The 25375-nt window shown below is 37.9% G+C and overlaps 1 protein-coding gene across 7 annotated transcripts in view; it reads left to right on the top strand.

The window, feature by feature from the left end:
* Positions 1–25375, top strand: part of IRAG1 (inositol 1,4,5-triphosphate receptor associated 1) — a 70196-nt gene that overhangs the window by 15743 nt on the left and 29078 nt on the right. For 5 of the 7 annotated variants that reach the window (XM_088175616.1, XM_014876305.2, XM_088175620.1 and 2 more), the window contains exons 2-3: positions 8091–8220; positions 23616–23679. The gene's annotated coding sequence lies outside the window, so the exon portion shown is untranslated. Of the gene's footprint in view, positions 1–8090; positions 8221–23349; positions 23449–23615; positions 23680–25375 lie in introns of those variants that run through there. The other 2 variants (XM_088175617.1, XM_088175618.1) reach the window with 2 other exon arrangements.

Below are 25375 nucleotides of genomic sequence, written 5' to 3'. Positions count from 1 at the left end.
TGATAGCTTTTAAGGATAGGTTGTTGTCAAATAACTTTAAAAAAATTATTTAGGACAGAGTGAGCAAGTGAGGTAAAGGGAGTTGGACCTGGGAGAGAGAGATGTGAAAGCTTCTCCTTTCATGGGTTGTATGTGTATGTTCCTCACATGGAGTTCTCCTCCCTCATCTATTTGCTATTTTTAGAGAAGTGTGTAAGTCCAGGAAAAAGAAGGATTACATGGCTTGTGAGTGGAAGGGGAAAGAAAATCCTTGCTGTTTCAGGGTCTGTGGGTTATTTAAAGATCTGGGGGATTTGTGAGCAGAGATACATCTTTTTGCTGTCCTAACTTGCAGCCTTCCTGTAAACTAAGCAGAAGAATTTCTTTGGGATGCGCTCTCTGTCTGTGCTCCCTTTGAAAAGTGGGTCAAAGAGATGTTTTGGATCTCGGGATCACTGACAGAAAGGAAATCTGAGTGGGTGATGGATCTCTGTAAGCTTCTAAACTAATGACTCAAGACATGAATTACTGCTTATGTACATGTGTAGAGATTTGTAGAGAGCTTAGACTGTGACTGTTATGGTAGTGCTTTGAAATAATAACTCACTTTCCCTCCCAGGAAAGTAAGTCCTAAGGATTCTGAAAAGGAGAGAGGGATTTGTTATTTAGAGCAAGTGGACTTGCAACCTCAGGTTTTGATGGAGACCTTCAGCTTTAAAAGCATTCCTGGATTTAATCCTCTAATCTAAGTAGGTAGATGTAATGGGTTTTTTGCTTCATATTTCTGTTTCTTTTAGGTTAATTTCAGTGTGTCTATCGTTAATTTTACAATCTCAAAAAACAATTTGAGAATTAAATTTTACTTAAGAATTGCCAAATTTATTAAATAGCTAAAAGATTGAAACAACAAAACCAACAACAAAGACCACACACTCACCTCCATTTCATAGCTGGAGTCAAGAATGCCTTACCATGTACTAGAACTTGCACTCATCCTAAAACGTGCAAAACACAAAATCTTTAGCTATCACAAGTAATCAGGAACCTGTAGTATGGTAGACATCTGTAGAGATTTGTAGATTTGGACAAGCAGGGTCTGTAGAATATGATCTTCCCTTATGCTAAGAGGGGTTGCTGGGGCAGGGGAAGATGAGAGGAGCAGGGAGGGAAGCATTCAAACCTGCCAGCTAATGTATGTCAAATAAATATGTGAACCTGGAAGTCTTTTCCCCAGCTAAAGCATATTCTGCTGTGATTTGTCGTGGTGCACATGCATGCTTTAGTCACTGCTGTCCCCTAATTTATCTGTAAATACACCTAGTGGTTATCCAAAGAGAGCTGCAATCTCATGGCTATAAAATACAGCCCACTGGATTAGTTACTGGGATTTCTGCAAAGAGCAAAAGGGTTGAAAAGTTGATATAACAAAGAGTGGTGGTGGGGAAAGCTTTTTGTGTAGGAGCTGCACACTGTTTTCTTACCCACTGTAATACTTCGCATCCTGAAAATGAATGCGTGATAGAAATTCTGGGCTGCTGGGGCAAGTACAATAATTGTTTTGGGGTAGAAACTTGCCTTCTGAGTAAAATTATTGCTGTTTATATAATTCTGCAGAATGTTTTGTAAGGCTGAAGTTATACATGGGGAATTTGGCTCTGAGCCTTTCTTTTGAAATCGTCAGCAAAGTTTCCATTGACTTCAGTGTTGCCAGAGGAGGCACTTAGTGAACACCACAAAGGTAAAGACTCTCTCAGTTCGGGCAATCTGAGTAGGAGAAGCAGGTCTATTTTCTCCCATCTTATTTTGGACCTTATTTGTACTAACAAATTACAAAATCTGTAAAATGATAGCTTTTTCTGAAATTTTGGACAAGAAAAATCCTCTATTTCGTTTTTGAATGTTCTCCTAGTTTCTCCAGTCTCTTTTAGAAAGTAGTAGAATATAGTAAGGTCTCATATGTCAATTAATGTTTCCTGTTAAGACTTCTAAACTTGTGCTCAACTGTGCTGTAACTGCTGAACAGAAAAATTAAAAATAAAGTGTCTAGCCATAAGCTGAAGGAGAGCTTGTGGAGAGGAAGGGAAATAATTTGATGATGTATGAAAATTGCTTTCCAATTTCAGCCACTGAATTTCCCATCTTTTTTCTTTATAAATAGCGAATGAAAGGCGCTGATCTCTGGGCTTATGAAAATAGAATTACGTGACTGGGGCCTGGTTGCAGGGGAGGGTGGAGTTTGTCCCAAGAGGAGGAGCTGAGTCAATCTGATGTTCTGCACATCACCTCAGACTGGAAAAGTCTTGGAAACAAACCTGCATATTGTGCCTTCACCCTTATGCCAGTACAGTGGTGCCCATCTGGATTTCCCCGAGGGCTGTTGCAGTTAAGAACTTACTCCTATTCTTTGATAGATAAAATGATCAGCATTGCTCTAAAAACTGGCTTTAGTAAGTGCAATAGTCAGTGGAACAGACTGTTGAAATCCAAGCAGATTTATTAGAATTCCCAAGTATCTTAGGAACCTGAAGCAAGATTAGGGAGGTGTGAAAGCCTCTCAATGCATTAAGTAAAAATATCTGTAAGGCACAAGGAGAAAGAATTTGTGGGATATAATCTAAAACCTCAGCATGTAAAACTCAGTTTTTATCTTCATGTTGAGCTTTTGGGATCTGTTTGAAATCTCTTCTGCATAAAACACAGCATTAAAATGTCTCTTCCAAAACTCATCTATTATGTGCTAATGGAATAGAGTCACTGGAGTATTAACAACCTTGTACCCTTATAAGAAGCTCTTGATATTTCCTGTTGGATTAATTTTGTGCGAGGCTTTGACATTTTTTGTTTAACAGATTTTAAATGTTTTTCTTAGTAAAATGGTAATCATCAACCATCTCACTCTCTACAAAACTGACATATAATTGTAACAGAAGACTGAATTCTACCTGAAGATCTCCAAGGAAATCTGTCCTGTTGCTATTTGACATTTCCCTATCTATTAATGTGTTCAGAAACTACATTAATTACCAAGTGGTGATTTTTACCGATCACTTTAGAAATGATGCTAAAATTAAGGACCCAGAGGAAAAATACTGCCCACAAGAAAAGTAGCCTGGGCTGCCTCGGGAAGAGTGTGGCCAGCAGGCTGAGAGAGGGGATCCTGCCCCTCTAGTCAGCCACCTCTGGAGTGCTGTGTCCAGTTCTGGGCTCCTCAGGACAAGAGAGACAAGGAGCTACTGCAGAGGGTCCAGTGGAGGCCACAAAGAGGATGAAGAGTCTGGAGCATCTCTGTGATGAGGAGAGGCTGCAGGAGCTGTGCCTGGTTAGTTGACAGAGGGCTCAGAGGGGATGTCATTAATGCATAAAAATATCTCAAAGGTGGGCTAAGAGAACGGTGCCAGAGCCTTTTCAGTGGTGCCCAGGGACAGGATGAGGAGCAATGGCCACAAACTGAAACACAGGAAGTTCCATCTCAACATGAGAAACAATTTCTTTACATTGAGGGTGTCAGAGCACTGTCCAAGGAGATGGTGGAGTGTCTCTGAATGCGTTCAAACCCCACCTGAGTGCATTCCTGTGTCACTGCTCCAGGTGACTCTGACTTGGCAGGGAGGTTGGACTGGATGATCTCCAGAGGTGCCTCCCAGCCCTAATTATTCTGTGATTCTTATTATGAAAATGATGACTTGTATTTCCTTAAACCATCTAGCATGTCAAACTCCCTTCTTGTAAATTGCTGTTGCTGTTTGGATTGTGTGGAGCTTTGCCCATGTGTGTGACCTATGGGTCTGTCTCAGTGGACTTTGATCACTCCTGAGAATCTGGCTCCACTTAATATGAAGACAGTTTCCCTTTTTATGTTGCTTAACAGGCAAAGATCAGAGTTGATGGACATTTTTCCCTTCAGAGCAGGATTTGGTAAATTTCTTGTACAGCTTTTTACAAAATGGGCACAGATAAACCGAGTTTTCCACCTAATTTTAATCTTAGGTAGTAGTTGGTGAAATGTTTTCTCAGAACAAAGTTTCTTAAGCTCACGACAAAAACCTTGCAACTCACAATGTATTTTACACTCATCTGTCAGCTTCAGAAGTTGTGAAGCTGGGAGGTTTTTTCTTCCTTTTGAAGGTGGGTACTGTACAATCATCCTGTGTACTTATCTTCTGAGCATCTGCTTGGAAAATAAAACAACGTGCCATTTTGACATCCAAGAAAGTGCTATAAAAAGTCTGTTGCTATGTTTAAATGCCTACACTCAGTTGCTATAGCAATAAAAATATCAAAAATGATGTACGAATTGCCACAGTGCATTACCAGCCCTTTCCTGGACAGGGAGATTGTGGGACTGAGGATGTGACAGAGGTGCTCAGTGTAGTGGAGAGCAGAGTTGCCCCATAGTTCCAGGTCCCTGTGGTGACACCTGAGAGCAAAATGTGTCCCAGCTGTGTGAATCCCAAAGTGGCTGGGTCAAACAGGACAGTGGGTCCCAACCGAATTCAGTTGCTTCTTCATGACGTGTGTGTTGAATATTTGGACCAAGTTCTCATTTCTCTGCAAGACAAACTGCTGAAAAGGTTGACCTTTCTCTAAATTCCTTCAGTCCCCTGATAGCAAGTGTGAAAATCGGCTTACAGACTTTTGCATCAGCCCGAGTAGGTTTTTCTCCCTGTAACATCCCAGTGGTCAGTGTAAAATGTCCTTGTTCCTGAGGCAGTTATGGGAACCCTGCTATCCAAAAGAAAAGAAATTAAGTAGTAGCTAATGGAATCTTTAGCATCTCTGTGGGGCTCAAAGCCTTGAACATTCAGTTATTTCTCAAAGAGAGCAGGAAATTCAACTTCCTTCATAAAACATAGCAGGCAGAGGAAGGCATGTTATTTTGGCAACTGTAATTTGGTTATGGAATCGAATTGTTTCCTCAGACATTTCTATGCCTCGTTCTCTTGACTCCTGAGGAATGTTAGAGGAAAGACTTGGAGAAATTGAAGCCTTGTTTAAGAGCAAAATAACTGGTTCTATTTATTCCAATTAGCTTGAAGAATCCTCAAGGTTCAAACTGCAGAACAGTGTGCAGGTCAATTTGCATATGGTAATCCACAACAGTCACATAATTGTTTCAAGTATTTTCTTTAACATATTCTTAGGAGTCCAGTTGAGAGGTCTGATATCAAGAATGTATCAGTGGTAGAAATACATATATTTAATTATTGATTAATGCTCTTTTTCAAGGGAGTTATGAACATGTAGATGAAGTGATTCTTAGAGGCAGTTATGATACTCTGTAGAATGAAGGCCCACTTAAATTCTGCAGTACCTCTAAGTACATCTGGGCTTTCTAATTTTTCTAAAAAGACTGGATAAACTACTGCCACGTACATGGATCACAGCTTTTCTCAAAATAAGGATTGCAGTGTTACACACACAGTGAGCACCCCTCACATTTCTACTAGCTTGTATTTGCAATCTCAGTACAGTATTTTTCTGTAATGAATCTTGACGCCCTTGGGATTTAATTGCAATGTTTCAATTTTGGTTTTAAGTATTGAAAAATATGACAATTTGTAGCTTTATAGCTGCAGAAACTCCAGTGAGTGTAGAAGCATGTGTCTTTGTGAACCTCTGTGGGAATTCTTTGTTTACTTTCCTTCTCAACTGTTCCACATGGAGTTCTGGACAATTACCTGGGTTTGTCCTTAAACAGGAATGTCAACAGCACTGATTGTGGGTTTGGTTTGTTGGTTGTTGCTTGGTTTGGTTTTTTTTTTACAAATCTAATAGAGGAGTCCAAATGTTAGATCCATAAATATTTATTGATACTTGTTTACTGAAGTCCTGTGTAATTAAAATTCCAAAGGTTATCCTTTTATGTCAAGCTTGGGAGGTGCTTCTGTGGCTGTTCCTCATGTGCCTGTAAAACCAGCACACCCATGCTTCATTTACCAAATTGTGACTTTTACTGCTGAGATATGTGGTCACATGAATAACCTGACTGGGGAAGGGGAGAAGACAACAGAGGAGATGTGTGGAACTTGAAAACTGTAGCTTTTATTTTTCATGATGCTGTTAAATACTTGAAACAAAGAAACCTGATTTCTCTTGGACCAGTGTCTATAGCACCCTCACCACAGCTGTTATGACATCAGTTTATTCTGTATTTCTAAGCTATTCTATATAGTTTCTGTTTCAGATGCTGTACATCTGAACTTGCATCTGCCATGGAAATACAGACTTCCTGATATCTGCCAGTCCCTGCATCAGCTTAGCTTGAAACTCATCACCAACTTATGGCAGTGCAGGAGGAAGAGGGAGACCTGAACACACTGCATTAGCTACATAAGCTTCTTTCTAGAGAAAAAGTATTACATGGCTATTGTTTAGAGACACATTTCTCTTTATATGCTGTCCACGAGCCTTCTTTAAGTGTTAGCTATGCATTTATTCTTTCCAAAATCTATTTTTGGTATTGTTTTCCTTGGACTAAAAATTATTCTGTTATTCTGGTTGTCAGCCAAGTATCTTTCCCCCTTCTTCCCTGCCCTCCCTTCATTCCCTTCCAGTACCCTTTGAACTTGTCCGACTTGTTGAGTTTGGCAGGAGAGGATTGCAAAAGTATTAAACTCCTATAAGTGAAAATTAGTGGTGTGGTAAGAGAGGAGAGACCCAGCTTAGTGCTGCTAAGAGGCAAGGCTGCACTATGAGCTGAAATTATCACTGATTCTGTTTGATCTGCCAGCTGGCAACCTGGCACGTGTAAAGCTTAAAACCAGGCAGAGCAAATGCTGTCTCTTGGCTCTCCAGACTGGTAGGAGACTAGGAGACATGGAAGCTTGCTATGAGGGAGATAAGACACAAAACGATAAAATAAAATAAAATACCCGAAGAGCAGGTTTTGATAGCTCAGCTGCTTAGAAATAACCCATTTTTTAATGTAGGGAGGCATAGGTTACTAAATGGTCTGTTGCTGCACTGCTGTCTTTATTTTGGAAAAAATTCATAGATGTCTGTGAAACAGATCGTGAAAGCTGCAGGCTGATAACTCCAGTGATTTCACACCAAGTTCTAATAGCTGGTGGCAGTCCGTGTGTTTGTCTGCTTTCCAAAGTGGTGCAGAGCTCTGTTCCTTTGTAACACACACCCTCATCTGTTTTGCAGATTTTTCCATCGAGGCTGCAATGCCTAAAAGGAAAAGATCTGAGGTTTCTGCAGTCTTTGGGAACAGGCTATGGACTCTGCTCAGCCTGCTCTTTAGGCATGTCAGTCAGGTTCATGGGAATGTTGGTAGTGGACAGGTTCTTCCCATGGCAAGTAAATGTCAGCCATCCGGGCAGAGGCAGCCATCCTAATGAGACTTTCCTTATGCAACAGATGTTTTGAAGCTCAGCCAGGGAGAATAAAGTAATACCCAGAGACAGCAGCCCTTATCTGCTTTCTGGTCATTTAAAGAAGGCAGCTGGGGTTCAGGAATCTGTTCCCCGAAAATTTCCTTGCATCTGAAGTGGTTTCTCCACCAATGATGTCCTTCTGTGCATGTTCGAGGTCACCAGGCAAGCTCTAAGGCTGCTGAAACTCCAGGAGTTCCACATCATGAACGCTGCTCTCTTGGACTCACTACTTCAGGTGCCCTTTAAATCACCTGTCATAGGTTTAGGGTTTGGGTTTTTTTAATATATAGCAAAATACTGGTCTCTTTCTCTGAAGGTTATGCAGAGTATGCAGATATTTGGTTTATGGATGAGGAGTATTTTTGTTTTTCTCCTTTTTTTAAAATGGCATTGGGAAAACCAGCAACACTAAACAGATGCTCTCAAAATGAGATATAGTGATCCTGTTAAAGAACTCCCCTTCTGTCTTCCTTCAGCTCGCTTCAGAAGTTTCTAGAGATCCTTTTGGTTGAAGTGAACTCCAGTAAAAAATGGCAGAATGAGATCTTACTTGCTCTTAGGCAAACTGACTACACACTTTGTTTCTGTTACTCACTGGTTTGTTATTCTGTGATTATTTGAAAGAAATACCTGATCATCTGTTTGGAAGGAGTTGTTCATTCTGCTCGAACAAACAAAAAATCCCACCCTTTTCTATCTAGTATTCAATTTGTTTCTTTATGTTTAAAACAGGAAGCTCCTGCCTGCAGCATTCCAGCCATCAGCCTGCTGAATATTCATTGTCCTTTCTTCACCTGTGTGAAGAGTGCTGCAAGGCACTCTGCTGACCATGAGAATTCCACACCTTAAGCTCCTCTGATAGGTAAAAAGCTTTCTGCTTGCATTTTAAATTATACTTCTGCTATTTGAAACTGTTGGGCTGATTTCTCATTTGTGGGTCTCACCCAGTGCAGTGAGTAAGAAGGTTGCACAGGTCAGTTGCTATTCTGACAATTTTTAACACATTTCAGTGGTTTTTTTTCTTTGGTTAACATGTGTTGCCCATTTGCTAGTTTTTAAACTAAATGCTGCTTTATAAACAAGTCTAATTAAACTGTTCAGTAAAAGTTATGGATGGGGTCACAGATGAGAAGATATGAAACCCTAAAATAATGTTTCTAAAAGATAAATATCATTGTTGGCTTGCCTAACTAATATCCAAAACTCTGTATCTTTTTCCATAACTACCAAACATTATTGCACTGAACTGAATGCCCCATCCTGATGGATGTTCATAAAACTCAGGGTGTAACTCTGCATTCTTGGTGACTGGATGTGCTTCGGGTATGTGACAAAAGTGAGATTTAGTTCAGCAGAGCAAGAAATGAGACAGCTGCTTTTAGATAACACAAAGAGTTTTACTCCAGTGAATTTAATCATTTGGACCTAGCCTGAAGCAGTATTTATTCCACAGCACCAACAGCTGATAAACAGTTCAGGTGAAGAAGCAAGACCATGGCCAGTTTTACTTAAGTGCATTGGGGAGTGATCATTTCTTCTTCACAGTAGTAAATCTTTGTTCTATTGGCAGGTGTTTATTGGAAAGTGCTGAAGAATTACATTCACATAGTTTTGAATGTTCTGAGGTTCTTAAAATGAAAAAAAAAAATTTTAAAAAAAGTAATCTTTCCCAAAATATTTGAAGGCTATAGAGAAAGATGTGTTGTTATACAGTGAAGAAGAAGAGTTCAGGACTGAACTGCTCTATCCCTCACTTTCTTAAGTACATGGTTTTATTATTTTCTACTGCATTTGTACTATGAAATAATGATTTAAATGGGTGAAATTTAATGTTCTTGTCAGCTAATAAGATTAAATAATGTACCAGTGCAAAGTGTATTCAGCATGTTTTCAATATTCAGCCCTTCCTCAGGAACATTAACCCTTCACAGTAAGGGCTGCAGCTGGGCAGCTTTGTGAGAGAAAACTGAACAAGTCACTGCTGCCTGTGCTTGCAGAGTAACCTGACTAGAAAAGTTGTGTGACTCACTAAAGCCTGACTTTTGGGTTGGTGTAGTTGAAGAAATATAAATGAAGACAGAGTATGAACCTAATGAGTGAACTAAATAAAATTCCATTACTCCACCCTGCTTCAAAAAATGAAGAAAATTAAATTTTTAATGCCAAAAGCACTGATATAGCGTAATTGATAATTCTGTAGTTGAATATTCATGAAGCTCTGCAGTGTGTTCAGTTAAGGTACTGATTATAATTCAAACAAGCTGTGTGATTGAAATTTTCTTTTTGCTTCACTGCAGTTCAAAAACACGCTTAACACATATTTAGAATTGAAGTGGATTTTTTCTGTGCATAATAGAAGTGTGTGGTGCCATTCACACAGGTTGGCAAATAAATTGTTATGGAAAGTATTGTAGTTGCCCTGTTTATCTTCTTAATTCCATGGTTTCTTCAGAAAATAATTTCTGATTTAAGTGGATAATGAGAATTTTAGAAAAAAATCATAGCTGGTTCTGATTAGAAATTTAAATATTTCCTTTAACAAAATAAGTAAATGGCATGTTCAGTTAGTAACTTTATCCTGGTTGTTCTGTAAAAATATACTTTTTTGTTTTCAACAAGGTTAAAAACATAACACTTGGAGGGAACACTTAGAAAACGAATTTGTAAATTGTCTTTAAATGCCATGGAAATTCAAATAAACATTGTTCTAACTAAGAAACATTAACAACAACAAAAAAGTTTGTGTTGGAAAAATATTTACATGCCTTAGAAACATGTTCAACAGAATTCAACATCATCGTATTTGCAGAGATCAAACAGTATCGTTGGTATTAATTTATATTTAGATCTAATTTTTTTTGCATAGGTGTGGACATTATATATTTTGTTTGTTTAGCTAGCTTGGCAATTGTTACTTGTTTGTAGTCAGTTGTTGAATATAAAGAAGAAATGAAGGGAAGATATGAAAATAATGAGTAGAACATACAAGAAATGTTTCTAGAAAACCTAGAAATTCTAGTTCCAAGTTACAGGTTTCTATTTCTCTCTTATTTCTTTTGATCTATGAGGAAAAATATTGGGGAGGTTATTTCCTAATTACTGCAGCCTACGATTTGGATAGAAAAGAACATTAATAAAGATAATTAAGATTTTAATTCTTAAGAATGTAATTTCTTAGCCAATATAATTAAGAATTAAGAGAAGGATAGATGCTGTCTCTCTTTAGCTTACTATTCCTTCTGCTGCCCCAAGCAAATTTTTTTGAATGTAATCTGAAATATGTCACTTCAGGAAAGGCCATTATATAAAAAAGGTGAATTTTAACCTAACAAAATTTGTCTCCCTGGGATTCTCTGTAGTTATCTGAGAAGTGGAAGATTCCTGCAGAATGCAATTCAGAGAGCCTAAATTAAATTCCTGATTTTAGGACAAGAACTTAAGTTGATTCAAAAACGAACAAAAACCCCAAACCAAACAAACAGAAAACTTCAGGAGACAAATAGCCTCAGGCCAAAGAGTCCTCATGAAAGGCTCCCTTTGTACATCTTCTCACGCCTCTCAATCTGTTGAAGGCAAGTGGTATTGTTAAAAATATATTAGTGAAGATGATGGACAGAATGAAATGGGTCGAGGCTCTTCTTCTCTTGATCCTTCCCCACAGAGAACATCAACTTTGGTGTTCCTGGGTTTGGTAGGAACACTTAAAAGAGATTTTAGATCAGCATTTAGCAACTGTACCCAGCCATATCCAAAGAGATGAATATTGGAATGAAAACAACGATTTCAGTTGACAAGCAGGTATGTGCATTATCTGTGAGACAATTGCTTCCTCAGCTTATCAAGTTTTGATTCCTTTATATCAGCTCTAGTAACTGTAATAGGGTTAATGCAAAGGTGGTGTTCAGTTCAATTTAACTGAATTGATAAAGAGACACAAGCAAACTAGATAAAGTTTCATATTGGTTATCAAATAAATCACAATGCCTAAGGCAAAACTGACCTTGAGAGCTTCAAGGGGAAGAGGGATGCTGAGGTGAAAATTTACCTTTTGGGTGTTGGAAGAACAATTTGCCGTGTTTCTTTATTTACCTGTGCTCCCAGGATTTGATATTAGGAAACTTTTGCTTAGTCGTGTCCTGCAAGCCATAAAACAGGAGGACAAGGTGTGACCTGCCTGGCTTAGAGGCATGATGGTGTTGCAGAAAAACAGCACAGGGAAAACTCACAGGTTTAGAGGCAAACAAAATGTACAGTTTGTCTGTAGAGAGTGGAAGCTTTGATTGGAAATTTGTCTCTTTCTGCAGTCAGTGGAAGCTTTGATTGTGCTTTGTGGAAAAGAAAGTAGGTTTCTTACAAAATTTCTTAGACAATAATCAAATGTAGTTTGTTTTGATTTTGTGCATCTGTGATAGAGGGTCTAGCTACAGTGAATGAAAACAGAATGATATCTATTATCTCTTTGTTGTTAAAACAACCTTATTGTGGAATTTCTGTAATAGATTGAGTTTGCTAGGTACACAAGGCAAGTAATACTTACAGTGTGAAATAACTTTTGGAGTTGTGAAGTCATGTGGCCTTTTTCAAGTTTTTAACATTTCAGAGAGGAGATTGCCATCCATTGTATCTTAGATCAATTTTATATTTTTGTTTTTTACATTTCTTTGCCTACTAAAACCTGATGTTTATACTGGCTAAACTAGTAAGACACATTAGAGGAAGAGAAGAGATATTTCAAGCCTCTATCACAGAAAATGGATTTATTCCTACTGCTGTATATCCTGTAGGAGAAAAACAGTGGGAGTGCAAGAGCATCTTAAGACATTTCCCCAGTTTGTACCATTGATTTGAGCTGAGATTATTCTCATGTTTTTTCTGACTCAGCCACACGTGAGGCTTTTGGACCAGGAGTGTAGGCAGCACTGTACAGCTGAATATATGTGACAGGGAGAGGTGTCATCTCAAAATAAAAAATCCACATTTTTTTCAGTGAGAACAATCATTCACTGGAACAACCTCCCCAGGAATGTGGTAGTGTTCCCATTGCTGGAAGTTTTCAAGATACAATTAGAATATGCTCAATAATTTCCCTCAAAGGGTTGGGCAGGTCAACCTTTCAAGGCTCCTTTCAACCTGGGCTGTGCTGTGATTCAGTGTTAATAAGTAGGAAAAAGATGGAGAACAACAATAATATTTTGTAACTAAGAGCTGTGTTAGCCTTCATGCCAGTCTCAGCTTCTTGATTTTCTGGAAGTTTCTATATTGATTTGCACCTGTGTCTTCTATTAAAAGGCATCGAAGACAAATGGGATTTTCTTCACAGAGCCATAAAATTGGGGATGTCCTTTAGTGTGTGTGTGAGCAAATGTGTCTGTGTGTGTAAGACTGCAAAGTTTGGAAAGTGCTGGTTTACTGTCATTTCTCCTGTGAAATTCAATTCTTTCTCTGTGATGCATCTTAAAGAACTGAAAACACTTTCAGTGACCTTCCACCCAAATAACCTCTTGAAAAGCATCTGAAGATTTCTCATCTACAAGAACCTAAAACGTGACAAAGCAGGGAGATGCCAGACATTCTTCAGACTGAGATATGTTTACTTCTTCATGGAAGCTGCTTAGGAATCCAGCACAGTATCATCCTGGATCTTAGTCCTGGCTGTGCACTTACCATGTACTGTTTGTATTAACTAGAAAAATGTAAGAAAAATCCTTTCCTCCCATTGCTTTCTTCTGCCTGTTGTGCTGTCCATCCATTTCTTCAGCATTGCCAATTACTCATGATTTTCCTCTGTTTACTTTCTCACAATCAATTTCTTTCAGAAATTGAAGCTGCTTCCATCAGTGAACATAAGGTCTGCACATCCAGGTCTTGCAAATCTTTCGTCTGATCCCACAAAAGGATAATATTCGTGCTATTCCAAAAGCTGAACCTTTCTTTAACACTCACTGTTTTCAACCATGTGCAGCTCAGGCCTTTCCAGGTCCAGGGGCTCTATAGAATTACTGCTGTACCTCTGTAAATGCATCTGATCTCTGGGTGCACTGACTTACGTGCTCCAATTATTTTACAACTTCCTGCGGTAACAAATCCAATTATTTAACTGTATACCGTTGTGAAGGAACTACTTTTCTACTCAAACAATTGCCTAGTTACTGCTTTTGGCATCCTTATCCATATGTACTGTGAGGAATTGAGAGCAAATAATTAATAGGCCACCCTCTTCAGCCTGTTTAACACTTTCTAACCTGCTCCTATACAGGAGTGCCTTTTTTGTATGGAAGCCATTTGCAATTACTGACCAGTCTTTCTTCTATGAACCATTGGTTTTTATGTTGTTGAGGGTTTGTTGTTCTTTTTGGGGGTGTGTGTGCTTGTTTTGCTTGGTTTTTCGGTTTTTTTAGAGATGTGACAAGAACTGTTTTAAAGATTTGGTTTCATATTCTGTACTGTTTCCAGCTCTTTCCTATTAATTCTTAACATTTTTGCCTTTTTGTCTGCTGGTGAATGCTGTTTTCAGAGAGCTATTCAAAATTACTCTAATCTCTTTCCTGACTTGTAAAATATAATGGTGGGCTCTAACTAAGTGTATTTTGTATTTGTTTTTTTCTCATGTGCATCGATTTGCTTTTTTCACCTGACATTTTATTATTCAGGTGCTCAGTATCACGTAACTACCTTGGCTGTCTTTAGTTGTGATTTTCCCATCTCATCTTTAATCATCTATACAGACCCACCTTTCCAGACTCTTCAGGACTATGTTGAACACCTCAGTATCCATGGAAGTGTAATATCTGCAGCACACAGAACAACTTCTGTCCTTTATTTTCTTCCTTCAGTTACAGGAGGTATTTCTCTTTTGTCCTGTGGGAGCAGTTTCCTCAAGGTGCTTGATAGAAAATTTTGTTAAAACCTCTCCTTGAAAAATGCATGTTGGCTCTATTAAAATGCTTGTTGATTTCTGTAAAGGAATTTAATGAAATAGCAAAGTTTAGACTGCTGGACATCCTGTATTAATTTATCATGCTTGTATCTGGATCTATTTAGTAATAAAATATTACATTAATTTTTTATCAAGGACAGCTATTATCTAAAAGTTAGGAACTAGGATGCTTTATAATAAAATTATAAAGCAGTAAATCCTCAAATCAGAAGTTTGTTTTGCTTGGGCAGAATAACAAAGCAGCTCAAGGTCAACATCGAAATATTGAAGGAGGTGTTTGGAAAGAATGAGCATCCTTCATTGTGTGCCTTTATCTCAGTCTCTTTAGGGCTTTTATTTTCCTTCCATTACCTCAGGTAGACAATACACAGCTTTTTTTCCTGGGCATTCGCCAGCATGTCCAGAGGCACTCTAAAACCCCAAAACTTTGGTTAACAATAAAACTTTTGAAGCACTGGTATTTCAGCATTTCTTCTATCAAACATTAGTCTTATCTATGTAGATTTATGATATTGTTAAAATTACAGTGGGTTTCCATATCTTCTTTTAAAGATACTTTCTAAATACTTTACCTGGTTTTGTATTTTTTATTTTATAATATATTAGAATCACGGAATCTTTTTCATTCCATAATTCTCTACAATTGTTTTAAACTTAAAATAATGGGTTCCATTACTTTAATGCAACCTTGTTTACTTTATTTGACATAAAGAAAGTTAAGGTAATAAATCCTAATATATGTGACTACCTACTTATTGTATACAAATTGTTCATAAGTAGGCAAATACAGAATACCATTTTGACTCATATATAAAGTTACAAAATTAGCATAATTAGATACACATCACAATTTCTTAGTAGAGTGATGGCAAGAGCAATACTGAGTTCTTGCATGGCTTATGAAGTGCAATGAAACAGGATTAAGAAACATTAATTTGGGTCAGTTTAGCTCAGTATCAAGATATGATTGCTACTCCTTTCCCTCTTTGTCCCCTTGCTCCTCTCCCAGGGGATATCAAACTGCAGCTGCAATGGAGCAGGAGATGTTGCACCAACTCAGACATTTGCACCAGAGCTGAGCTGCTCGTTGGAAACAGAGGGGCTGAAATGCAATTCCATGCCTTAATCCCTGCTCTTACTGCAGACATGGGGTGCCCTGAAAAACACAAGACAATGGCAGTAGGTCTGATATTTCTGTGGCAAATCTTGACCCATGGCACGTCCTGGAGTTTTTTTAAAGCCTCATAGAATATGAGTAACTCTGTTTCTTTTATGCCCTTTTCAATCCCCTATTTTCATTTTAAGTTTTGAGTTAAAATGTCAAAACTAGTATGTGAAATGTAGCCCCCAACATGTAGAATTCTCTTTCCCTGCAGAAGTAGTTCTCTGGTTTAAGCTCATTTCTTTCCTAGGGCCTCCCTGTGCACAACACTGATAAAACCATACCAAATGAGTGTGGGCTTTTTTAGATGTTGATGAGATGAGATTGTGCATAAAGCTGGTACATTGTATTTTTGGATCAGCTCCTGGATATAATCAGGAATGGAATGGTGTTGGCTAAATAATTTTATCAGGGAAAGATTTTGACAAAGGACATGAGGAACATTTTGCTACATTTGGCTTGTGCTATTCCAGAAGAGCAGAGCTGTTGTTTTCCTCAAAGGTTTTTTCTGAACTGACTAATTACCCAGAAAAATGTGGGGCTTTGGTACAGTATGTGCCAGCCAATACATCAAAATTCCTTTCTTGTTCTGATAGCTTTGATTTTTATTATTGACTTTAGGTTTTGAAAAACAAGAATTGAAAATGGCAGAAATAAGGTTAGCTAACTATGTCTTCTCAGAGAGTTGTAGCTGGTAGCCTTCTAAAAGAAAACGAGAAGTTATTTTTCTTACCATGCTTTCTAGAAGATGCAAGCCAATAAGGATAATTTCCCAATTAGAGTGCAAATTGTAAAGATCCTGAACCTTGAATTTTAACAAGCAGCCAAAATAGGCCTCATTTTCTTCCTGCTGAGAAGAGTTTAAAAGTAAGAGGAATTATGTACTTCATTCACTTAAATCATCAAAGGTTAGCTTTGATGTTGCACATTTGGAAATGCTGACTTCAGTCTGGTCCATTCTCTGCAGAATACATCAATGTTTCCTTAAAGTGAGGAAACTAAAAGTAGATGGTTAAATTCTCCTTCAGGTCCTCAGTGTTAATAGCTAGAAGAGAAATAGAATGGTTGAGGTGCTTTTGAAGTGGATAGGTGAGAGAACATTTACTTATGTGCTTTTAAGGACACCTGAAAAATAAAAAGTTGAACTGTCCCTTTTTTGCTTTTTTTAGCATTACCGTGTGCTCCCAATCCTGAGATTCTGTGGGTGGAGACTTTGTATGATATAGTGAAAAGGCAGCTCCTGGAGTTGGTTTGGGTTGGTTTGTTTGGGGTTTTTTTGTACTAGCAATAATCCTTTGTCCCTCATTTTAGATTCCGATAGCATGCAGAACTTTGAGAACACAGGAAATGGGGACTTGCTTCTCCTTTCTACAAACAACTGCTTGCTTTCATTTTCAGACCATCCTTTCTGCAAGTCAGCAAGTCTGTTCTTTCTGCAGTGATGAAGCATTATGCTTTCTCCCTTTCCCCCACATTAAAATAAAGAGCTCAAGTTGAATTTTCCTGAAGCTACCACATCTGTATTTCAAATAAGAACAAAAAAAGGCAAATTACTTACCCTGTAATTTTGGCCATGGATTCTTGATAGCAGCCACTGGAAAGTCTCCTTCTGGACTCATGCAGTTCAGGCCAAGAAGCTGATTTGGGAATCTAAGAGCAGGAGAGAACCATGACACTTCTCAAGTCAGAGATTCAGCCAGAGATTACCTGAGAGAGGCTTGCAAGTGCTACCTGAGATTGGGTCTCCCCATTGGCATACTGATATTTTCAAACAGGGACAGTAGGCAGAGCATTACTTTTGAGTAATCAGATAAAATATCTGTGTGGTCAGTCAGTTGTAATGGTATCACTGATGCCCTGCTCTACTGAAAGCTTCAGTCAGAACTCAGCTCTCCTCAGACTTTTGGTTTCAAGGCTTTGTTTGCATTGGGAGTTTGGAACATGCACTGATGGAGATTGGAAATCTGAGCAATGGATGAAAAGTGTGGGCTGCTTGCAAAAGGGTTCATCTCACAAAATTCTCCAAATGTTATTTATGACTGAAGTTTAACTCAGTGCTGTGGCTGTGTTATAAAATAATCTGTAAGAACAGCCATGAGCAGGCCTGATGGAACAGTCTCTGTGCCTACAGCTTGTTTCTGTATGATGTGTGCATTTTGGAGTATTTATTTCACCTCTGTCTTAATTACTACATCATCCTGTCTAATGCAACACCTTTGCAGCCCTCAAATTATTAAATCAAATATGCTTTGAAAATCATAACTGCCTCAATTAGCAAAAGAAGGACTCTGAGGAATTTGTTGCTGATTCAGCAGGTGCCTCATTGAGGGATCATCCAATCCAATTCATTGCTAACTTGGCCAGTAAAATGCACATAGAATATCTTTGCTAAATGCATCAGTAACAAGGTGATCTTTTTGTCTTTGAATATTGTGGGTCTTAGCTTTTAAATATCAGTTTTAAAAAAATCAAGATCAGGCTTCATCCAAGCTACTGAAAGTCTGCCTTTACATAGCACATAAGTTGGATTGTGCTGTAAATGTACTGCCTCTTCCTATCACACCTTCTAAAAATTAAATTTAAATTAAAAACTACATCAGTTTGAAAATGCTTACTGTAAGAACTTCGTAGTGTGAAAATAACACTGTGTGACTACATCTGAAGGGTTATAGTCAGGGTATTCATAAAGTCCCAGAAGCACACAGTCAGTAGCAAGGAATAACAGCACACAGAAATCTGGAGATGATTCAGCAGTAAAGGCAAAAGGCCTTCCACAAAGTGTGATTGCAGAATCTTGTATTACATTAGTAGATCTTTTGAGAAAGAAAGAGCTTTTGGCTCCAATTTTGCATTGACATCACACCTGAATGAGACACTGAGGACTCCCTCCCTCACCCCACCTCTTTTGAGAATACTGAAATGGATCAATCATCCTTTGCATTATTAATCTATTATTTTTGTTGCTGTATTTGTTGTTGCTGCTGCTGTTGCTATACCTGTTTTTAGAGCTAGATATTGATAAGAGAAAATTAGTGTTGCTTCTGGCTTCAAATTTGTGTTTGTTTCTAGGAACAAAAGCTTAGAAGATGGCATTACAAAATGTAATTGCTTTTTCACACTTCTGTATATATGCTGGCAGGAAGGAAGAGGTGATATGATGAGCTTTGCTTTTTCACAGACAGCTAGGCCTGCAGATTTAATGTGTACTCTAGGAATAAATTGGACTAGGACAATAAAATTTTGTTTCTAGCAAAAGCAATAATTCTTGTGACCTAATATACAGCATCCCTGGATCCAAGCTGGGACGTTGCAACTGACCTACCAGGTTGTAGAAAAAAAGTAAGCAGTCAAAATCCACACAATGGCTATTTATTTGAATAAGTTGATAGTGAAGATATTTCTGTGCTGTTGTACAGCAATATTTGAAAAAAAAAATTCAGTGGACTAGGATCCATAATTCTTTTCTCATAAAAAAGAAGTGAAACACGTTCACACTCTTTTGGCAGTGTTCAATTTTGCAATGCAAAAATAGGTGTCCATGTATCATTAAAGTAAGCAAATGTCAATCTGATTGTGTCCAGGAAGCATAAAATAGGAATAAAATGCTTGTTTTGCTGCTTTGCCATTTATCTATGCAAGATGGAAAGCCAAGTATAATCTTCCTGCTTGGAAGCCCACAATTGCATTCTAGATCCCAAAGAAATCTATTTATTGTTGGTTTGTTCAACAAAATGTGCCCTCTGGGATTACCCTTTGTGATTGGGAAAGAAAGAATTTAATTTAATTTCTTCATTTGGAAAATTTTTTGCTTGACTAGCAACAAGACTCCTGGGTCACTAAGCAATAGTGTTTTGCCCTAATTGCCTTCAACTTATTTATGTTTTTCTAAGTCAGGCCTTCAGTTGTCGTTTTTCCAAATTATGCAAAGTTGATGTCCTGCTGCCCTGCAAAAGCAGAATAATTTATAGAATGTTTCTATGTAGAAATTGCTTTCAAAAATTTTACTTCATGTAGAAACCTTAAGGTTTTTTCTTAAAAAAAGATTAATTGACCCCAAGGAACACTGATCTTTTTTCCCCCTAATCTTATCTGTCTCCCCTCCACACAAGTGTATTTTTTCTCTTTTTACATTGACTAAGAATGTAGTCAAGAGGCAATTTGAGAAAATATCATCTCAAGCTCCCAACTCTGCCTACACCATAAACAAAAATAAATGTGTAACTAGAATGTGATGTATAATACATGCAGCCCAGACAGCAGAAATATTTCTGGGTTTCTCCAAATATGTGAGAAGGAGGAGAAGAAAGAAACCCAAGTGACTCTGTGTGACTGAGTACAGGATGCTCATTTAGGCAAAAGCACCTTGGGTGGCATTATTATCTCCTGGAATTCGGAATGACACCATTTCTGTGTCAGGTCCTGCATCAGAGGGGGCCTTCAGCAGCACACACAGACTGGCACTGCCTCCTAAACAAATCTTCTTTCAAGTAGTAAGTTGTTTAGGAAGAGGAAGAGAGCAACATTTTTTACTCACATACCATTTCAACTTTTTTTTTTCATTTTATCCTGTTTTAAAGTCACTGCCTCTATGTTGTAACAGACTTTTTTCCAGGTATTTCCTAGCTCTGGGTTTGTTCTGATCTGCCCTCCTGAATGACACTAAGAGGACAGTTCTCCCACTCCTGTCTTCACACTTTCTTATATGCTGTTCCTTATGCTTAAAAATCCTTATTCTCCATGCCAAATATCCTCCCACTCTATATTCACATTTTTCCTTTAAACTGCATTTCCTTAAAGTCTATACAAATAATTTGCAAGTTAAGAAATTTAGCAACTATGCCTTGAGATCTGACAGAATTCTGATCATCAGATTTGCTACTGTTTTCTGAGTTCTTTAATTTATGCATAATACTGAATAAATCAGGGATTCATTTTTCCTTAATATCACATATACTGTCTTTTTCACTATATATATATTTGTATTTTATTTTATTTTATTTTAAAGTACCCCAAAGTTCATCCCAACTGGTTTACTATAGGCCACCTGGCTGAGCAGTGCTTCTTCTTGTCTTCTTGCTTTTCCAGCTGAAAACCCACTGATGGGAAAAAAAATAACAAATGAGCTCAGTAAGACATCCTTCTCATAAGAGAGCTGAGTCCAGTATCTTAGGTACAGACTTAACCTGATAAAATTGCCACTTTGGAGTTCTGTCTCATGAATATTTGTTCAAAGAAAAGCCCTAGAATGAATAAAAACTACAAGTGAACCAGAACATCTTTTTTTCTCAACTTGTATGTAATTCTTAAAACTATTTTTTTTCACAGGGAGGTTGTGCTGCTTATAATCTCATTTCCTTACTTTTTTTTTTAGTGCTATATCTAAAAAATACTGAAAATAAAAAATTTGCATCCAAACCAGGGTAAATTATCAAAGTTTGATACATGCAACATTAACTCCTACTTGCCCCTTAAAAATAAAGTGGAATTGGGAAATTTTCATGCTGTCTAAAATAGACTTGCCTTAAAAGAAATATATATGTATTTTTTTTTTAAATCTGGGTCTACTAGTCTAAAAAACTAGTGAAATACTGCTCCTCAGTATTTCTAAAATATGTACATTCTTCATCTGTTTGCTGATTTTCTGCAGCATAAAATTCAGCCTAGAATTCTTGCAAGCCAAAAGAAGTTGTTGTAAGCCACTCCTCCCGATAGTTTACTGCAAGAAAAGTAATCTAAACTGACTGCTAACAAAACAGAAACTGTAAAAACATTGCTAAAACAAATGAAGCTGACATTTCACAGAAAGAAAAGTGCTATTTTCAAACACAGTTATGATCTTTTAGTAAGTCTTAAGTTTCCATTTAGCTATGTTAAAATGATTGCCTGTGAGTGAAATCAGATCCAATTGTTTTTTTCTCTAAATGTATCAAGGAAAAGCCAAAGCTGGAACCAGAATGGATCCTCTAGGAGTTAAGTATAGAAGTCCCAGAATGCATCTTCCACTAAACCCTTTTGGAGTTAGTTTTCAGATTTCTTTAAACTTTGATGTAAATTTTTGATACATAACCAAACCAAATGCCTTATTGTAGGAGTTGGTCATGTTAATAAAGGAGCAGCATCACCTTTCACCCCCAAACCTTTTGGTTTTCAGTCTCAACAGTGTCATAACTACCCATTACTGGAGATATTCTACCAGGATGCATGTCAGGCTGGACATGCATCAAAACATTTCACTTTCTGCCTGACCTAACTTTTCCTTTCTCTCATTCAAGCAGATTGTTGAAAACCATCTAGTTTTATGTGTTCCTGAGCTATGAGGAAAACAGGAAGCAGAAAAGGAGATTCTTTCCTGCCATGCTGCTCTGTAAATCAAGTCCTACATGTGTAGCTTGTAGTTCCAAGGACGTCTGTAACCACTGAGTCTGAGAAAAGTTTTTTAGAAGTTGTATTTTCCTTCAGCTTTTGCTGGTTTCTTCCTTTAAAATATTTTTGTGACAGAATTATTCACATTTATCCTTGTCTCTGAGGTTGCAGCCTGGAAGTGTTCTGATTGTCAAGAAGTATTATTTAAGTCACTCAGGAATCTGAATACTCAGGAATTAATCTCACAATTAATTAAAGGAGAACAGATCCTTTGAGTTCACACAGTGGTTGCATGTACACTTTGCATGCCCCAGTGGAATTGTTCTGAATCCTGAAAACAGAAGCACTGCTGTGTCTTCCAGGTTTTCCTTGTGCACTTGTATGGGTGTTGGTGTGGGTGGAACTCAGATCATTAAGGTTATCACAGAGGTGCCTTATTTTAGTCCTGGGGCTATGACTCTGTGGTTTGGTGAATTGGCTGAAGCAGGATCTTAATATCTTGCAAACTTGAGTATTTAACACGAAAAACCACTCATTTGTCATAAAAATGAGGTGCAGTAGGAAACTACCAGTCAATTTTTTTCCTGTGTTGCAGACAATAAAAAACTGTCTTCCAGTTTCCACGTAGGACCTTTTGTCACAAAGGGCAAGAATGTACATGAGTCAGCTTCAGTTGTGGGATTTTTTTTCCTTTTCCTAGTGAATGTTCCTATTATACAAAGATCTTGGAGTCCTAATGCAAAATTTCAAAGTGTTTCTATTAAGATATTCTGGATCTGCTTTTAGGGGCTTTGTTTGTTTTGTTGTGTCGTGGCTTTGGGTTTTTAAAATTTTAGGGGATGGTTAATGTATGGCAGCAAACTGTGTGTGTCAAGCTATGTGCTCTGTCTTTGAAAACCTTTTTGTGGTACAAACATGAGAAAAACGCCCTGTTTTGCTCTGACTTTGTTTGAAGGAAGTTTACTGGGTCTTAAGTACTTCAAAGCTGCAAAGCCTAATTCAAAATGTCACGTGAATTCCATATATTTTTACAGCTATACGAAAAGGAGTGCAAAAAGGTACCTTTTTAATATGGTAACATTTTATAATCACTTTACAGAGCAACAAAGAAAAAAGTTACAAAAAGCCACTCAGAGTGGTGCAGTTCAGCTGCACCCATGAGCAAACAGCTGCCAAACGAGACTTGACCAAAGGCAACATGAGGTCAAGAAATCTTAATAAAATGCTTTCTTAGCTTTATTTATTTCTGGTCTTTTTTTTGTGTCACCTTGTTGAGATGTGGCAGAGCATTTGGGGTCAGGTGCCCAGCTATCAGTGGAGATGGAGTAAAGCACATTTCTCTGAGCCTTCACTGACAAGGACTCAGCCATGACTCAGCCTGGGGAAGTGAACTGATTATTCTTAACTTTCTCTACTATGGTAAAATGAGTTGCAGAGAGAACACACTGAAAGCCAAGGGCCTCTAAATACTTTTCCCTTTTATGGAATAGAGCTCCCAGATCTCCATTTCCTGGAGATTGTACTCTAAGCCTACACAGTGGTAAAAGAAAGTTCTCTGCATTCACTGATCTGTATCTGACTACAAATTTGAGCTCAGGGGATCATTTTTTTCCTAACTATTTTAAGCAGTAAGTTTATAATAACAGACCAAAATGTTAAAAAGCACTCCATCCTCTCTTTTATTTCTTTTTCATACTTTTTTTTTCTTTAGATTTTCTCCTCTTAGTGTGGGAATGAGCAGAATTTGGTAAATTGGATAGGTAATTTGTTTGTGTTTTTTTAACTGATTTTGTAGGTGCACAAGACTCATGCATACTGAGATTGTAGATCTTCACCCACATCCACTCTGCCTGTGACATGTGAGTTAATCTCTACAAGTATTTAATTTTAGAAGATAATTTTGAAGCTCTTGCCATTTTTGAAAGTGGAGTTTTGGGGGAGATAATTTAGTTTGATAAAACACTACAATAATGTAATGACATCCTCTGACAAGATAGAGGCAGGCCAGACAGAGCTTGATTAACGAAGGAAAAAAATCAATAAAAATAGAAATAACAGGATCTTGAAATCATCTCAGTGCATCTCATCACATATCAGGATGCTAATATGTGCTCATGCAACCTGACTGTTTTTAAAGTGCAGGTGTATTTTTAATCTCTTTTTGTGTCTTCAGGGCCAGTAATGACAGGTGTTTCAGTTGGTGCCTCGCTGTATTGCATGTATTGTTAACTATCATTTCCTTCCTGCACTGAAACGTGTTTGTGCTTGTGGAAAGGAACAAAGCTGGCAAAGCTAAAGGTAGCATGATGGCCAAGGCTGCTCAGCTGACAGGTGAGCCAGGCTTAGAACCAGTCTAGTCATGCTCTCCCCACTCTAGCTCAGGGCTCAGTAATGCTGACAGCTGGTTTTATAAACACAGGTATGAATTTCTGGAAGCTCCAAGGCTGCACTCCACCCTAATGCTCTGCTGAAAAAGAAAAAATGTACCTTCCAGTGACATAAATTTTCCCAGGACGTTTCTTTATTTTCTATCTACATTTTTGAGATGCAGATAAGCTCCTCTAATTCTTGCAGAGTGTTCTCACAAAGCCTCTATTTCTATGCATTTTGACTCCATTTGCCATTTACTGGGCCCGTTTGCATTGCCCAGCTAAAGGGGCATAAGGTCACTCCAGCAGTGATGGAAGAACATTTATTCACTAATATTTAAGTTTCCATCATTTCTAAACCTTTGCCATTCCTACCAGAATCAGAAGGCAGTAATTGGTCAGAAAATGGCAGAACTCCTGGCAGAGCACAGTATATCCATTTGCATTTACAATATATGATGTTTGTGCTGGCTAAGCATTATAAAGTCTTTAAAAAGCCTGGGCTACTGACTTTAAGAACAGTGCACAGTTTAAAACTAAGCTTTTAGACTGAAAATTAAGAATTTTGGAGTTCTGAATCATATAGTTCATTAATTGAACTACATCCTTGTACTGAAATACCAATATGCAGTACCCCTCACTTTGGCAAGCTTTCACTGCTCCAGTACAGTCCTCAGCACTGGGGTTCTGGAGTGGTACTAGGAAAAAACAAAGTCAGAAAAAGAAATTTTCCTACTGATCAGCACAGAGATTTGAAGCTTATTCCTATTTGCAAGATAGCTCTGTAAGGAAATCAGAGGAGGGTTCTAATTGTGTCAGAGACAGCCTGAACTCAGTCCACTCCAAATCTGGGGGTTGTTAAGGTGGCATAAATTCATCTTTCTACCCTCCATTTTCCCTTGGCTGTACTTTCTGTGCTGCATCTCTGGGACAACACAGCTCGGGATTTGTCCCTTTCTATTCTTAGACAAGCCTGCTGATTTATTTCTTTTTCTTTTAAAGCTTTTTTTGCTTTTAAATCTGAAAAATTAACTGCAACTTGATGTGCTTAATAGCTCTTTCTTGTTTCAAGATAAGTTACATTATTTTTAAGTTTAGCATGTATTAAGAACTCAGCTAAGACTGGGAATAAACCACTTTGGTGCAATAGCCTCTAGAATTCCATGTTGGACTGCAAACATGCTTT

The sequence above is a fragment of the Sturnus vulgaris genome, chromosome 18, assembly GCF_052056855.1.
Source record: "Sturnus vulgaris isolate bStuVul1 chromosome 18, bStuVul1.hap1, whole genome shotgun sequence".
Lineage (NCBI taxonomy): Eukaryota > Metazoa > Chordata > Aves > Passeriformes > Sturnidae > Sturnus > Sturnus vulgaris.
Note: the sequence above shows the minus strand (reverse complement) of the source record. Positions and strands in the feature narration are given on the sequence as shown.